The sequence below is a fragment of the Caretta caretta genome, chromosome 6, assembly GCF_965140235.1.
Source record: "Caretta caretta isolate rCarCar2 chromosome 6, rCarCar1.hap1, whole genome shotgun sequence".
NCBI classification, from domain to species: domain Eukaryota; kingdom Metazoa; phylum Chordata; order Testudines; family Cheloniidae; genus Caretta; species Caretta caretta.
In genome coordinates, this window is record NC_134211.1 from 29,784,215 (window position 1) to 29,800,728 (window position 16,514).

Consider the following 16,514-nt stretch of genomic DNA (forward strand, 5'->3'; position numbering starts at 1 on the left):
ACTTATTAAACAGATCTCTAATTTTTACACATACTTTATTTAAAAAACCCAAACTTTTGTAAATGGAGCTGATTTTATTCCTTTCCTAAAACAAATCAGTGGCTATGTACAGTAGTACGGGTTGAACCTCTCTAATCCGGCACTTCCTGGTATGGCAACACCCATGGTCTGGCATAGGCACTGACTCCATGGGTGCTCCGGAGCTGGAGCATCCATGGGGAAAATTAGTGGGTGCAGAGCATCCACCGGTGCCAAGCTCCCCCCTAGGATCCCCTCCCCCCGTGCCTCTCATGCGCTGGCAGCCCCATGCTTACCAACTCCTTCTCCTCCCTCCCAGCGCTTCCGGAACTCTGCAAACAGCTGATTCATGGCGTTCAAGCTCTGAGAGGGATAGGGAGGACCTGGGTCCGGCGGCTGGGACCTAGGTCCAGCATTGGAGCCCCTGGGCGTGGGGCCGGTGGCCAGGACCCTGGGTGGCAGCAGGGCCCCCGGGTGGTCCAGCCACGCTGAGCACAAAGCCTGGGAGTGCTGCAGCAACCCCCACACCTCTACTTCCCGCGCCTATGGAGACCCACTGGCACTCTGCATTGACCTCCCATGATTTGGAAAATTCTCTGGTTCAGCACCAGTCAGGTCCCGCGGGTGCCGGACTAGAGAGGTTCAACCTGTATTTTATTAGCACAAGTACAAACCCACACACACACATGCTGCAGTGTTTGGGTTTTTTATTGGGTTTAAGTTGCTCTAATTCAATACAATTTATATTCCATCTTGACAAAGGTGGTAATCTTCTGAAAAATGTCAAGTTCCGGTTCCAGTACATTAAACCAGTAACACACTGGTTACTTAGTTTCCTCTCAGTTCTTTCTTGGTTCAGTCTCAAATTTATTATTTTCTACTCTTTCTGCTTTCAAAGGAAAATATGCTGTTTAGTGACATATGTTTTTAAATGTGGAGAGAGCACAGTTCATTTTATGATGATGAAAGGCATATTTTGGATAATCATTTTTTTCCAAACAGATGCCCAGTTTATCTCACTTAAATCAACTGTTTCTGACTGGACCAAATGCTGGATGAGTTAATTGAGCATGTTTTAAAAACAAAATGCTATCCTGATCAAGAAAAAATGAAGAGGTGACTTGTATTAAGATTCTCAGCTTTCAGTAAAGGTATTTAGCTGTTTACTTATATTCTCATAACAGAAGGGATGCACAAATTCAGCCCACTGGAAATAATTCTGGATAATCTCACTCCATTACTTTCAGTGAAATTGAGTCTGCTCACGCTGCCCTAGTGAACCAACATCTCAGAGAAACAGGAAAGTAATATCTCATTCATACAGTACAAAATAAGTGACAGAAGGAAAGGGAGACTGAAAGCTGTACATCTTTAGGTTTTAATTTATGCCACTGGCCCACCATTACTGTATTAGCTCTCAATGGCTATATGCAGTGCAGGAAATAAGTGTTATTGGGAACTCTGTTCATTAGTGTCAGGCAAATGCCCGGCTGTCTTGCACACATCACAGCTGTTCATTCATGTTCACTTTTAAAACTTGAAAATATTAGTTTGGGGAATGTTGATGTCTTGTTTGTCTTCTTTTCTATGGAGTCCTCTTTTGAAAAGTAGAGAAGATACTCTTAAAATCAGAGATTCTTGGATATCTTAGATATAAAACTTGATACTCCCAGTGCTTTGAATATACTCATCTATCACTTCTGTGATATAGCTCATAGGCAGATGGCTCTTGGGACCACACATAGGAATCTATCATCATTGCATTCCTTGTATATAAAGAGGTTCAAGGGGGTGTCTGGAGCCGATGCGTGGGACAATCCTTTTTCTGGCCAATACCATGAGCATTTTGCTAATTACTCATTTTGTACATGACTTCGAGACTGTTGATTAGAATATTTTAATCAATATAAATAAGTGGAAGACAGGATGATTCAAAGAGTAACCAATAGGTTATGCAGTCTTTCATACCTACATTGCTGATTTGAATGTGGCTGGAGTGGGGTGCAACCAAAAGATGACACCTTTTTCAGTAGCTTTTGACCCTAGTTCAGCTCTAAGTATCCACCTTACAACACAAACATCTCAGATGAAGTTAAAGTGTCTTTGATGACAGTGTCAATAATGAGGCCAAAGACTGTATAATCCACATGAACCCAATATGCATCGTTGTCCCTCCCTAATGGCTAGACCACATAAAGTGGTTTATCAATCTGCTATTGCCTCTGAACTAAGCCAGTCCTCTAGTTGAAATAGTAGAAGTGCATGCCTTTAAATCCAAGGGGCCTTGGTTTATGGTCCACACAAGCAGGGCTATCATGAACTACAGTTTCACCCCTAGAGGTCATCGGTCGAGGACAGGATTGAAGGACTTGTACCACTGCTTGCTCTGCGGTGGCTGTTCTGTAGTTAAATAGTGAAATGAACTCAGCCTACAGCAGTGTTTCCCAAGCAGTGGGTTGTCACCCATCAGTAAATTGCAGGGCCCTGGCAAACATGCTTCTCCCGGCCCAGTGCAGAGGGGAGGTGCTAGAGCTGTGTATTGGAGAGTGAGCCTGTACCACACTCACCCAGAAGTGGCATCTGCTGTGCCGCAGGTCTGGGCCCAGGTCATCATTCTGGGTGTTGTCGCCTGGCACACAGCCACCGTTTCAGTTGGGTCAAACTTGAATGGCACCATAACCATGTGAGCTAGGTCGCAGCAACACCACTCACTCAAATTAGGCCCAGCTGCCTCTCTGTCATGAGAGACGGGTGTCTGGGCCTAATGTGAGTGATGCTTAGACCCCATGTGCTAGGTCACAATACCAGGAGTGGGGAGCTGGGCCCAGCCCTGTGGGACACAAGCTGCCAACCCCCAGCTCCCCCCACCCTTGGGCTTCCACTCCACATCAGGCCAGGATTAAGGTTGTGGTACTGGGGTGGAGGGTGCATATATATGTATGTTGCAAAAAAGACAAAATACAGTTGGTGGGTCATCTTGGTAAATGTTTGGTCTACAGGACTCTCAGTCTGGTACCTCACACCTAACAAAAACCTAGAATCGTAAGAGAGCTGTAGCACGCCATCAGAGCGGTGTGGACAAAAGCTTAGTGTCACATAACAAAAGTTGGTAGGCCCATAAATCTGACACCATGGCCCAGATTCATAAAGGTACTTTGGCACCTAACTCCCACTGCTTTCTTAGTGTGATATCCTTTGTGAATGTGGACCTATTTGTTTGCAGAGTCTGTCATTCTTTGTACGTTTAAAATAAAACCAATTTCTGTCTCATTCTAAAAATAAACATGACATCAATGCCAGCGGTCTAGTAGTCATGAACAACTTCACAACAATGATGCAGCACGTTCTAGTGGAGGGGGGAAAGAGAGGTAAGGAGAAAGAGTTCCATTATTAGAATTATTTCATAGACATAATAAGGAGCAAGCATGTCCTCTACAGAACAGACGCGTGTTCAATGAAAGCATCTCAACAGGTGCCTGAGCACAACACAACAAACACAGCAGGCTGGTTCTGAATCCCACAGAATGTTATGCCTTTTGTCCGTCACTCTCTCTTTGTATTTTTGAACTTTCAACAGAAATCTTACAAATGAAAGTCCTGTCAAGGGAACACCGGTGTATGTGTCCTATGGCCTAATATTGGGGGGAAATAACCCAAATCCTCTTTATACAGAACTTCAGGCACCAGGATTCAAGCCTAGATTGAGCTCCTCAGAGAAATAAGTTTAATTTGACACAATAGGCATCCCTACTTAGAAAGACTCACGAAAGAGCTGTAATACAGACAGAATCAAACTAATTCTTAGCGTCTCTGGTCAGGTTATGGGAAGAAGGAACTCACCCTGTAGGCGATTTGTGTGAATAATGGAAAGAACTATGTCCATGAATATTCATTCAGCTTCAAAAACAAAACCTGATTCTGACTTCTTTGCAATCTTCTCACACTGCGTCCTATGAATGTTCAAGTGCATTACTACTCCAGATGCTGACCAAGCTGAATTTTTAGTTTGAATAGTTACTGATTTGTACTATTCTTACTACATATACTATCTCCCTGATAGCAATGACACTGTCTGTGTTTTAAGGTACTACTCCGTGTGAGTTACATAACTGGGTCCTGAAAGTGAATTTTGTCTTGTACAGTCAAAATCTGTGTGGTGCTGCTGAGTTAAATCATATGGTATTGTATCTGGTCCCTCACTGAACGACTTAAATAATGATCTGCAGACCAAGATCTGTTTGCTGAAGAGTGACAAATAAACTGAAGCATTTTGTAGCCTGTTCACAGACAATTCATGAACAGGAAATAAAAAAGTCATTCAATAAGTTATTTGTTGTGAATTCATCAACTAGCTGTGCATTACAGCCACCTACTGTGTTTTAGGAGAAAAGAGGACTATGCTTTCCTAAGTGACCAGGTCCTAATCTTTCCTGAACACAGATACTTGCTCCAGAATTAATATACATTTAAAAAAAAAAAAGAAAGGATGAGGGGTGCCGTTTAGGGGGCATACGTTGGTGATAAATAATGGTTTTCTTTGTTCAGACTGAACCAGGGAAATCTTAACGGTAGATGCCTTCATTTTCAGCCGCTTGATGTGTTTGGATTCTGCACACTGTTGCAGAAGGGATGGCACAGGAGAGTGGGGGTGGGGGAGGATGTCAGGAGGGAGAGAGGATGTCAGGAGGGAGTCTAAATGGGGGTGGGGGAGGATGTCAGGAGGCATGACAATTGCCCAGGGAAAAGGCAAACACTGCCTCAGGGGATCCTGGGGCAAATGCATGCACCACAGGATACGTTTTTGTAAATAGGTGCACTATGTCCTCCACTGCACTATCACCCTCTGTCCCGTTTTGGCCAGGACAGTCCCTTTTTTAAGCCCAAGAGCAAGTGGGACAAACGTTCACTTTGGTCAAAAAAGGGGGGTGCAGAGGGACGTGCAGGAGGGGCAAGTGGCGATGCCAGCCCCACGCAGCGCAGTAGGCAGAGCTCAGGTGGGGGCCAGGCAGGGCTCGGGCGACGCCAACCCCAGCCTCGCACGGGGTGCAGGCAGGGCTCAGGTGACCAGGGACCCCAGCCCAAGCCTACTGAGCTCAGCGCAACTACTTGTGCATAAAATTGTGCACATGCTTTTGTATTTGCAGGTTCAACCCTAGATGAGGGAGGGACTCTTATGCTCTTCCCCCAGAAAAACCCAGAGACAGCCATAATTTGGTTGGCTGCGAGAGAGAGACATTTCTGTCCATTTCCACTGTGATAGCTATTGCTGTGTGTACATGATCTGATTTTCAGAGCTGCTGCGTACCTCTAGCTCCCACAGTTTCCACTAGGCTTTGTGGATGCTCAGCACCTCTGAAAATCAGGCCGATACATATTTAATGAGCTATTAAATGCTCAAATAAATACTTTTACTTTTTTCATCAGTACAGCAGGGTGAATTTGCTTCTCAATTACTGTATTACAGCAAATTTTGTAGTCATGCTGTGTGTCACTTCAGCTAAATGATAGTAGTAGTGTATGGCTGTTTAAACTTTTTTTTTGCATCTTTGCTTTACGCAAGTAAGCTACCTGTCATGAATTTAAATCTGAAAACAGGGTTTACAAAATATTAAAGCGTCTGTGATAAGTCCTCCTCGTGGAAGCAACGTTATGGAAAGAGCTAATGTCGAACACTTGTAAGCTCTGTTGAATGATTTTGTATCTCATCTGAGGTATTTCATGTTTTGAAAAAAATACAAGCAGCGCCTTTAGTTATTTTTAATGCAGAACAGTAGGGCCACTGGGACTATTGTGATTTCCAAGTTTTCTGACAGGAATGCGTCACAGCAGAAGTGGTGAAATATGCTGCTATGAGTCTTTATTCATTTATTGATCATGCTGCAATTCCCGAAAAAAGAAAAGAATTATCCTGTGCAGAAAAACATTGTGCCGATGGAGAGATAATCAGAGATTAAATTTAAATAATGTATACATAAAATTACTTTTGACTAATGGTATAGTAGCTCAGTTCGTCATAGGACAGTTTTACGAGTATTTTGAAAACTGAAGTAATTACCATTCTGAAAAAGAGTGGGGTAGAACAGTGCGTCCATACTGAGATTTACAGAGGCGCTTTGCCATATGCAGTAGGTGCTTTTGTGTGTAGAGCTTTACTTTGGACTGTATAACTGGGTTACAGGAGGTGTGTTTATTTTGAAGCAGATAGACTGCCAGAGATACGAGAGACCAAGAATGAGGAGTGAGGCATTTAGGGCTTGATCCACTCCCACTGAAATCAGTGGAGTCTTATGACTGACTAGCGAGAGTGGCCCTTAGGCCTTTAGGACCAGATTCTGAGTTGTGTTTATGCAGCAGTAAAGGACCCAGTAGCCGCCACGTAGTCACATGTGAGAAGCCTGGCATGCTTTTGGGCACTTGAAAAAATAACAAATAATAATCACTGCATAAACCAGATGTGCACAAGGTGGATTAATCCTGAAGACAGGAAGGAGGTAAAAAAAGATGGGTAACCTGCTACAGTTGTCCTTTGAGGCTAGAGGAGGAATTTCAGGGGAACTAATTCTCAATAGTAATTCTCAATAATTCTTCTGGATCCATGAGACACCCGAAGGACTTCCTGCTGTGGTTTCAATCTGTGGTCCCAGTGAATCTATGTATTAATTATCTGCTAGATAAAATGTGACGCCTTATGTCTTTGGAATGTGTTTTCTGGTGCAGGATATATTGGGCTGCACTGGTTGGATCTGTCTACTAAGAAGATCAGCAGTTAAATACTGTAGTTGTCTATACTGACACCTACATTTTATCATTAGTGTTCCAAATTAGCATGGCATTGAGATTAGGAGGAGTAAAACACACACACACACTGCTGCTTCATGCATCCCCTGGGCATAACAGCTCTCCTGGGCCTCCATAAGGCCCAGACCACTTTTCTTTGGGCCAATGACAGTCCATTTTTAGGCCATCGCTTTGTCAACATTTTTTTATTTTAAAAATATGTAAATCCACCAGACCAAGTCATGCATTCAGCCAAGGGGGTCAAAAGATGGCATGTTGGGTAGTGATGAGCTGTTTCTAAAGCACTAAATAAAAATATATTAAATTTGGGTCTAGACAAGGACTATTCGCAGTAGGAGAGAAATGGACAGTGGCTGGAAACATGGGTTTCCTCCTGAAACTTCGTAAGCCTGGCTTTCTATAGGGCCAGATTGAGTGAGAGTAAGTGTGTGTGTGTGTGTGAGCGTGCGCATGTGCCCACAGGAGTAGGTGACCACACATCCCATTTTGGCAGGGACAGTCCCCTTTTTTAAGTCCTGTCCTGGCCAGCCCGACTTTTTTGGCAAAAGTGGGCGTTTGTCTCATTTGCTCTTGACAACTGATCAAGTCAGCAAGAGCAAGCTGGACAAATGCCCATTTTTGTCAAAAAGGTGGGGTGTGGAGGAACATGCTGGGGGTGGGAGGGTGGGAGTGTCAAGCGGTGACGCCAGCCCTGCACAGGGTGGGACGCAGAGCTCATGTGGGGGACCAGTCAGGGCTTGAGCCAGCAGCGATGCCAACCCCAGCGATGCCAACCCCAGCGGCAGGCAGGGCTCAGTGACGTCAGTCCTGCAGGGGAAAGAGGGCTTGGGCGTGCAGCTGGGGCCAGCCCCACCTGAGGTATGTGATGGGGGGAAGGCTTGGGCTATCCTCATGCGGTGTCCTGTTTTCTCTTTGGGAAATATGGTTTCCCTAGCAGGGGGTTGGAATGAGGCAATCCCTGTCCACACACTGTTAGGGACAACTGAAGTCACAGTGAACTATCACCATTAATATTGCTGTGGTTGTGCAGTTCCCCAACTCAGCTGAGTCTATAGCCAAAAGTTGCTGGGACTCTTTCCCCGGAGAACTCAAAATGTGTGCTTTAGCAGCTGCCTAACTAGTGAAGAATAAGAACTCATGCTTCTCCATTCACAGTGTCTACAAATGAAAGATGCCCTATAGGGGGTGACATTAGAATTACCCAACTGAGACGTCGCTCTCATAATACACAGATATTCTTAAAAGATGACACACATGGCTCTGATTTATGCCTGCCTTGCTCTACAGCCAGGAATTTATAAAGTCTGGATCAGGATGGTTTCAATCTGCCATATTAATAGACTTATGCCCCAGGCTAAGTGTGCTCAGGAAACAGATGACCCACCTTATATGCACTTGCACCACAAGGCCTCACACAATGAGACTGAATAAACTTTTGGCTTTTGCAAAGCAAGAGGGCATCAAAAACCCAGATGCTGGCCACAAAGAATGATGCCCAGAAGGCTGCTTGTTGCTCCTGGGGTTTAAATACATGTGACAGGGTTTACAGGCTCCCACACTGAAACATGAGAGAGACTAGAGCAATAGAGCTTAGGGAGGCCCAGCCACGTAACAGCTTCACTGTTTTCAGCAGAAGAACAGTTTAAAAGGACATTGGTAGCCCAGGAGAAGGGGCATGTGCTGCATATGACACCAGGAACAAGGCTGATGCAGAGAGCTGTGCCAGGAGTCCCAGCAGCGGTGTGAAGCTGGTCTAGCAGCAGGAACTTGGATTCCCCACCTTCCCCCACCTCTTTTGGTTGATTGACCGAACAGGACACAAAGGGTATGTCTGCATGGCAATTAAACACCTGTGGCTGGCCTGTGTCAGCTGACTGGGGCTTGGGCTGTGGGGCTGTGAAATTGCAGTGTAGACATTCTGGCTAAGGCTGGAGCCTGGGCTCTGGGACCCTCATGAGATCCCAGAGATCAGGCTCCAGCTTGATCCCGAACATCTACACTACCATTTTACAGCACCGTAGCCTCAGCCCCAGCTGTGGGGGTTTAATTGCCGTGCAGACATACACTAAGAGACTGAGGAGAGTCTGCTAAGACAATGATCTCCACCCCAGACTGAGGAGCTCCAGAGTGGTAGGAAGTGATCTGGAGCTATGGTGACCAGATGTCCTGATTTTATAGGGACAGTGCCGATATTTGGGGATTTTTTTTATATGGGCTCCTATTCCCCCCGTCCCGATTTTTCACACTTGCACTCTGGTCACCCTATCTGGAAGGAAACGTAATTTGGGGTAGCTCAGTAACTGGGGTGGACACCTTTGATGACTCCCTAGGGCCTTAGGCTGGAACCCTCCACCTTGCCCCATCTCCAGCTCTCTGTATTGACTAGACTCTGGAGGAACAATAGGAGCATGCAGGAATGATTGAGGCTGCAGCTGGGGCCCTTGGCAGAAACCATAAACCCATGAGCTGACCACTAGACCAGCTGGTCATCAGAACTTCCCACTACACAATGTAACTCTGACTTTTTGTCTTGAACCCCTATGTGGTCTAGTTTATGTGTTTAGCAAATTTCTAGCCATGGCACTGGCTGCACAGAGAGTGCTGGAGGGCATTTCAAGTACTTCACTGTTACACAGTGTACATCTCAATCCTCTTCAGGGCTTTGTTTTATAAAACATCTCGTCTGTTTCTGAACTTAGCAGAAAAGTAGATTTCACCAGTTTCATTGCTTGGGTGAAGTGTCGCTCCCCACTCAGTCCGGAAATTAGGTATGGAGCAGCCCCACCAACTAAAAAGCTGGAGACTCAAGGCTAAGTTGAAGAATGGTAAAGGGTGCCTCTCTTTTTCCTGGGTCACTAAAGGCCAGATTTTTCAAAAGAGCTCAGCACTCCCAACTGCGGCTGGGTAATACACTCTCAACTGGGGTGGGATTTTCCAAAGAGCTCTGCTCCCAGGTAGCAGATTATGCTGCGTTCTCCCGAAAATCAAGCCATAGGTGTCACAGTGGGAGCTACTTGGTACTGAGTGCTTTTCAGAATCCTGTCCCTATGTAGGTGCATGAAAAGATGCTGAGCATTTCTGAAAATCTCCCTCTCCCCTTCCCCCATCCCCCCCCCCCCCCGCCCCAGGGCAGTTTCTTCCACCTTGACTCATTTCTATTGCTGTGAGCAATCCAGTTTTCTTCAGTGTGCTACTTGTGGAGTAAGATACTATGAAATGTGAGTAAGGGTGGAAGGATCTGGCTATTAATCTACAATCACATCATTTGTTTGAATCAGTCAAATGTATATTTCACTCAACATATATTGTACCCATTGTTCAGTTGATGAAGAGGACAGGTGATGTGATTAGTTTATAAACTGAATGTTGGACAAGAAGACATAGAGGATATGAGCCCGGCCAAACAGAGCAGTTACCTCTTCTACTAGGATGATGTGAATAAAAAGAAAAATATGACATCAGCAGCAATAGCACCCAGAATCTGAGTATTTAGCCTCCAGTAACAGTGTCACCTACATGATAATGAAATAGAGACGAATTGTGAAAATCATGTAAGAGTGAGTCATGGAACCTGGAGAGAGTGAGAGATGAGCGCTCACGCTCCAGTAATATTGTACATGGCATGGCAGGAGAACAGCATAAGGCAGCCAATGTAAAACCAAACAGCAGAGGGCAGGATCGGAATTCAGGCAGGCTGAAGATTGACAAAAGCAAGACATCATCCAGTGGCGCAGTGCAAGACAGAACCAAGCAAGCAGTACCAGAATCACAGTGGCAGCATAGCGATGAAACAATCCAGCACTGGAACAGGATCAGGATTTAATGCACAGCAGCAGTGCGGACACAAACTAGCCAGTGGCAACAAAACACTTGAGACCAGAAGTCAGACAGCCTGTGTGTGATTGGCATAGTGCTGAATAAAGGCCTCATCCAGAGCCCAATAGAAAGAACCTTCTGACTGGAATGGGTTTTGGACTTGGCCCTGAGAGCGCGCTCACTGGCAGTGTCAATGAAACAAGACTGATCTACAAAAGCCAATAAAAGGTTATTCTCTACATCTGTGCGACTAGATTCTTAGGCCCCCTTCCAACCCTGCAAAACTCCAATAATTTCACAATGATTACTGTATATTCTGGTGGCCATTCTGGTGGCTTTGCGGTATGATACATGGGGATTAAGGCTTGTGCTTCCTATTCACAATGTGTCATAAATATAAAGGGAAGGGTAAACCCCTTTGAAATCCCTCCTGGCCAGGGGAAAGCTCCTCTCACCTATAAAGGGTTAAGAAGCTAAAGGTAACCTCACTGGCACCTGACCAAAATGACCAATGAGGAGACAAGATACTTTCAAAAGCTGGGAGGAGGGAGAGAAACAAAGGGTCTCTGTCTGTCGGTATGCTGCTTTTGCCGGGGATAGACCAGGAATGGAGTCTTAGAACTTTTAGTAAGTAATCTAACTAGGTACGTGTTAGATTATGATTTCTCTAAATGGCTGAGAAAAGAATTGTGCTGAATAGAATAACTATTTCTGTCTGTGTATCTTTTTTGTAACTTAAGGTTTTGCCTAGAGGGGTTCTCTATGTTTTTGAATCTAATTACCCTGTAAGATATCTACCATCCTGATTTTACAGGGGGGGTTTCTTTATTTCTATTTACTTCTATTTTTATTAAAAATCTTCTTGTAAGAAAACTGAATGCTTTTTCATTGTTCTCAGATCCAAGGGTTTGGGTCTGTGGTCACCTGTGCAAATTGGTGAGGCTTTTTATCCAACATTTCCCAGGAAAGGGGGGGTGCAAGTGTTGGGAGGATTGTTCATTGTTCTTAAGATCCAAGGGTCTGGGTCTGTAGTCACCTAGGCAAATTGGTGAGGCTTTTTACCAAACCTTGTCCAGGAAGTGGTTGTGCAAGGTTTTGGGAAGTATTTTGGGGGGAAAGACGCGTCCAAACAGCTCTTCCCCAGTAACCAGTATTAGTTTGGTGGTGGTAGCGGCCAATCCAAGGACAACGGGTGTAATATTTTGTACCTTGGGGAAGTTTTGACCTAAGCTGGTAAAGATAAGCTTAGGAGGTTTTTCATGCAGGTCCCCACATCTGTACCCTAGAGTTCAGAGTGGGGGAGGAACCTTGACACAATGTAACAAAAATTTCCATGTACAATTATTCAGTTCCATATAGGGTTTTATACCTTCCTCATCACCATAGTATCTATCTTCCAGTAGTGCATTCAATGACGTGACTAACATCTGTCATGTGTGGTTTGGTCACTCTCTTTTTTTCTCCCCCTCCCCCCCCCCCCCCCCCGTGGAGAAGTGTGTGGGCAATGTAACGTTTTCTTTTGGTAGAGTGGTGGTGGGTGTTCTTTTCTTTATGTATATGCTATACATTGCTACAGAAATGTGCCTTGCATTTGGACTGGAGTCATTTCAGTTTTAGAGCTTTACAAACATTCTGTCTCTTACCAGGACAGATAAATGCCATGTTTATACACGGGCATATCTACTGGGGAACAGTGACTGAGGTTTGCCAAGTCTATGGTAGAACTTGAGAAAGAGCACGGTCACCTTGGTTCTGTGTCTGGTCTTCTAACCAATAATCAAATAGCTCTATCTCCATGATGAACCATGAGGGCCAGAGCCTCAGCTGGTGTAAATCAGCATAACTGCACTGATGTCAGTGGGGTTACACTGATTTACACCACCTGAGCAACTGTCCCTGAAAATGTAACCCAGCATGGATGCTTACAGCTAAGGCATTATCTAGTGCCGTGTTTCCCAAACTTGGGACGCCGCTTGTTCAGGGAAAGCCCCTGGCGGGCCGGGCCGGTTTGTTTACCTGCCGCATCCGCAGGTTTGGCCAATCGCGGCTCCCACTGGCCGCGGTTCGCCGCTGCAGGCCAATGGGGGCTGCGGGAAGCAAACCGGCCCAGCCCAGCAGGGGCTTTCCCTGAACAAGTAGTGTCCCAAGTTTGGGAAACACTGATCTACTGGATACACTTACTTAAAAAAATGTATCATTTAGCAGTATCTGATATCCAGCACATAGTAGCCATGGGAGAACACCACATGGGACAAACCAACCCCATGCATGTGGGTAAAATCAGCAGGTTGCCTGCAGACCCTTCTCCTGCAGCTGTCAGAGAACTTCCTCAAGCCATTCTTATAAATGGAACAATGAAGAAGGGAAAGGAAATTGTGTCTTCATATTATTTTGGTTTCTGACAGCTTATGTTAAGGGAGGAAGAAAACCAGATCATCTTAATATTGGGGACACCTAAAATGAAATGTATTTAAAAGCCTGAATACGTGAGGGAAATGTTCAGTTTTACATTAAAATATGTGTGCAGTATTGGAATGCGGCACGTCTTTCTCCTTTGAGAATTATGTAAAACCATGTAACTTGCTGGCATCTAAGTTACTGCTGCCCTTTGGCTAAATTATACACTTTTCTGTTTGAACAGTGTTCAAGTTTTGTTCTGTGGGATATGCATATCTTGCAAACAAGATGGAGAGGAGGTTGTTTTGTTTTGGGCTGCTTGTGCATTTTTTTTCTGGAATGGTATACACACACACACCTCTGCTATTGGCAGAAGCAATGACTAAATTTATTTTCTGGAAGGAAGCACCTCAGCAGTGTATGATTAATGAATGTGCTGCTGCAGACTTCAACAGTTGGTTGCAAATTCACATGGATATTTCAAGGTTTGTTTTAATAAAGAGAGTTGATTTGATACACACCCTTCTTATATCCTGGCAAAGTACAAACAATAGTGAGAGTAGTTTTAACTGATGTAAGGTTAATTTCTCCAGTAAGAAGTGTCATCAATTTCATGATTCATTGCTTCTGGGTGTCAGTAATTTAGCAGGCAAACCCTCAGCTAATACCAGCTTTTGTGAACCAAAGGTAAATCTGGGTCTCAAAGGAGAAGACATGAGCACAGCTATGGTATTAGGTTATCATTTTATTAACAGACTATATGAGAGACTGCTCATAAAAGATGTACAATCCATGAATTTGTTAGGAAACTAGAACAACACCGATGTGATAATGAGATATCAGATGCCAAGGTTATATGGTGATCCATAATGAAAGGCGGAATGCTGTTCAGATGCTTGATGTGTAAAACTTAACTTGATGCAAAATTATTCATTTTTAGACATACAATGAGAAAAGATTTCACATCGGCAGCGAGACGGTCCACTAATAATTGTCGCTGTCCTCTGTGTCTAAGAGCCTCCAGAAACAGCTCTGAGATTTATTATTCCCATATTAGCATCAGCAGTAAACTTCTTTAACCTCAGAAGGATCACTAGTGGATTAGACAACCCTAAATCAAGTCACTCACATGTATTCTTTAAAAGCCCCTCAATAACCTACTCTAGATACAGAGTTACTACAGTATGCTTCTTTTTAAAAAATCACTTTAACTTCTACTCAAAGACACTTCATTGACTTTGTGTCATTAAAGAATAATAAAAAGAAATAATTAAAATACACATTGGAAAGGATTTTGTGATTGGACCCCTGTCTTCTCAGGGACTTGTTTTACTTTCACTTTGTGCCTGCTGGCTGGTGAGCAGGAGAAAAAGTCAGCAGTCCAGAATCAACAGCAGCTGCAGCAACAAAAAGGTCAGGAAAAGTAAGTACTATGCAAATAAAGGAAATAAAACAAACAGATAATTTAAAACATAAAAGAATTAGGAGGCAAGGACCATAAATCAAAATGATTGGGAAAGAAAATGAAACAAAGGGGCAGTTTGAAACAAATCAAAATGTTATCAAAACAAAAGCTGACAAAACCCTAAAGCTCTAATAAAATGAATGGTAATTAGATGAAAATACAATTAAATATGAAACAGAGTTAAGAAGAACTACAGGTGAAATAAACAATTTGTATCTGGTTAAAATAACAAGCCTTTGCACTGACAGTTTTACATAAGAACTCTGGGTGGGATCAGAAGGCAGAAGTTTGTGAACTTTGCCAAAGTTTGGGGAAGAGATGGAAGTGTTATTGGACTCAGAGGCAGCAGCTTTTGAAATCAGAAGGAGAAATGAGCTCCCACAAAAAAAACCTTTGCCCAAAATTCACAGTTGTTTGGATTAATCGGGATGCAAAATTAGTGTCTGACTCCCAATATCTATAATGAACCCAAAAGTAAAACCCTGGAGAGTTAAGTATTCTTGAGCTTTGGGGAAGTCACACTTCTGATCTAGACTCAAAGTTATAAAATAAGTATCCTGTAAGGGAAATTAAAATAACTTGGCATCTCACCTGTTGTATGCGTCATAGTTAACCAGGCAATAACCAGCAAATGAGTAGATAGTGCTTTACTTGTAATGAGGTACCAGCAACTGCATAGGGAACTCAGAAAATGAATGTGGTTTATTTAGTTTATTAGTTACAACACGCATATAATATAAGCCAAAGAAACAGAGCTGGCTAAAATTTACCAAATAGCCTGAAGTTAGTAACAGGCCCAAGGAACACTAATAGGATGTGCTTTGCAGCGTATGGATGAAGAGAGAGAGACTCGTGCCATCAGCCTCAAAAAGGTGTAGTGCCATATTGAAGTAACTCTTTATGGCACAAGTTTGGGTAGCCTGAATTTCTATACAATGAGACTTTTGGCAAGAGTTGGGGTGTTAAGTTTGGTATATGGGCCAAATGCCCATTTGGGTAATGCAAGCTGCCTATCTAAACTTCCCCTGCATTTCAGCTGGATAGGCTAGCCTTCACTTCCTGTCCTAAATTATGGGATCATGTTGCTGTGTGGTGTGAAACACTCTAAAGATGTGTGCAGATGGTGCTGGGGTTTCAGGATTAGGAGATATGATTGTTATGTGGGCCTGATCCTCTGATGCCCTGCACCTTGTGTCATCATTTATGCCAGTGCAAAGTGGGTGGATAACATGGGGTAAATGATTGCAAAAAGTATAGGGGAATGGAGAATCAGGCCTACAGTTTGTAAAGTGCTCATAACCTGGGCCTAGTGTTTTGTCTAATTTCTTAATAACAGAAAATTTCTTAAAAAACAGAGAACAAAACAAAAATACCCAGATGGAATAACTAGATGTTCGTAAGCCTAGTAGAAGCCTAACACACTGCTTTAACTGTTTATTTTCCTTTTGTTTTGTTTTTTATATTTGTTCTTAAACGACTCCTAAAGCCACGCTGTGCAGTAATTTATCCAAATATTCGCAAGCAACTCTGTACTCAGTATATATAATTTTATTGTTTTGACTTAAAAGTCACAAGACTGAAATAAAATGCATGGGTGGCACTTTGCCATACTGCCCCCAGAGAACAAGAGGCTGTCAGCCTAAGCTTTGTGCCAACAGGTTGCTGTGAACTAGACTAAACTGAGCAGCAATAAGTCTGCACAGCAGAGCTTTGCTGAAAGATGTGATCACACCTCCTAATGTGACTCCATGGCTCTGTTACTTACAGCTAAATTACATTATTATGACTTCATTGTTGAATCCCAATTCTCCTAATTATAGCCTAGAGATCTATTATTTGATTTTGTAACACCAAGTGCTTCTTTTCTAAATCATGTAATCTCTTGTAGCTTATTAATGTCAGGTTTGTGCACACGCAGGGACTTGGTTGTTTGCCAGGCAGAATCAAATTTTCAAATTTTCACTGTTATGTTGCAGGGGTTTGCTTGTTACAATCTAATTATATTGGCACTGAAAGCAAA